Raw genomic sequence first — 1,026 nt, 5'->3', positions numbered from 1 at the left:
TGGTCCATGACATTTCAGTTGGAACAAAAGACGCCACTGAAGACGTAACTGTCGAAGAAGAAACTCTACTCGGTTTTGAGAAGGGAAATAGTGAAGCCCTTCATGAAGCTACTACCACTGATGTGACTATTATCCATAATAGGACATTTCCTGATGGAGCAGATGAACTTTAGGTGAAGCAGAAGCCAACGAGATGGAGACCAGTATGGAAGAAGATACATCCCGAAAAATTAAGAGACTTTGTTGAATTTTAATTTTGTGTTTGTAAATTCTGTACATTTAATTAAGTTATTGTTAATTATCTATTGGTTTAATGTAAGTGGCTATTGTTCGGGACGAACAATACTAAGGAAGGGGCAGTGTTATGATAGCGGAATTCATGTGATGCTGGTAACACGTAATGAGTATCTAGAACGTTCGTGAAGGCTCGAGTGTTCTCCAGACGCCCTCTATTTCGTATATATAAGACCGGCGAGAAGTGACGGTACAGGTATGGATAATTGCAGACAGGGAGAGATAGAGACGGACAATTGAGTCAAGCACAGTAGTGACCGTAAGTAAAGTGCGTGAATCTTTGTGTATTGTAGCTTTTTCTTTAGTTAAAGTGACTGTGGAAATTAAGTGTATTACAAAGTTGTATTGAGAAAGAATAAACTAGTTTTATTTAAGAAAGGACTTGTATCACTAAAGTTTCATCCAAAAGAAATTATATGGGAAATTAAATAATGACCAGAGACGTAACAACATTAAACTGAAATAAAATAAATAATTGTAAAGTTTTCTACTCTAGCTCACTATGAAGATCCATTACTACTGGCTTCAACTATACTATCAAAATAATGTTTTGTATGATATTTCATTTTTATTTTCATACTTCTATTCTCTGTTACCGAATTGAAAGTTTCATTGTGGGATTTAGGTTCGGAGTTACCATAACACCACTACAAACGATTTAAAATTTTTCTAGTATTTTCTTTTATTACATCGGTGCTAAAAATAATACAAGTGTTTTCTGGCCTCCTTTGG

This window comes from Limulus polyphemus, unplaced genomic scaffold (genome assembly GCF_000517525.1).
Source record: "Limulus polyphemus unplaced genomic scaffold, Limulus_polyphemus-2.1.2 Scaffold2587, whole genome shotgun sequence".
Classification (NCBI taxonomy): Eukaryota; Metazoa; Arthropoda; class Merostomata; order Xiphosura; family Limulidae; genus Limulus; species Limulus polyphemus.
The sequence above is the reverse complement of the archived record's forward strand: the minus strand, read 5'-3'. Positions refer to the sequence as shown.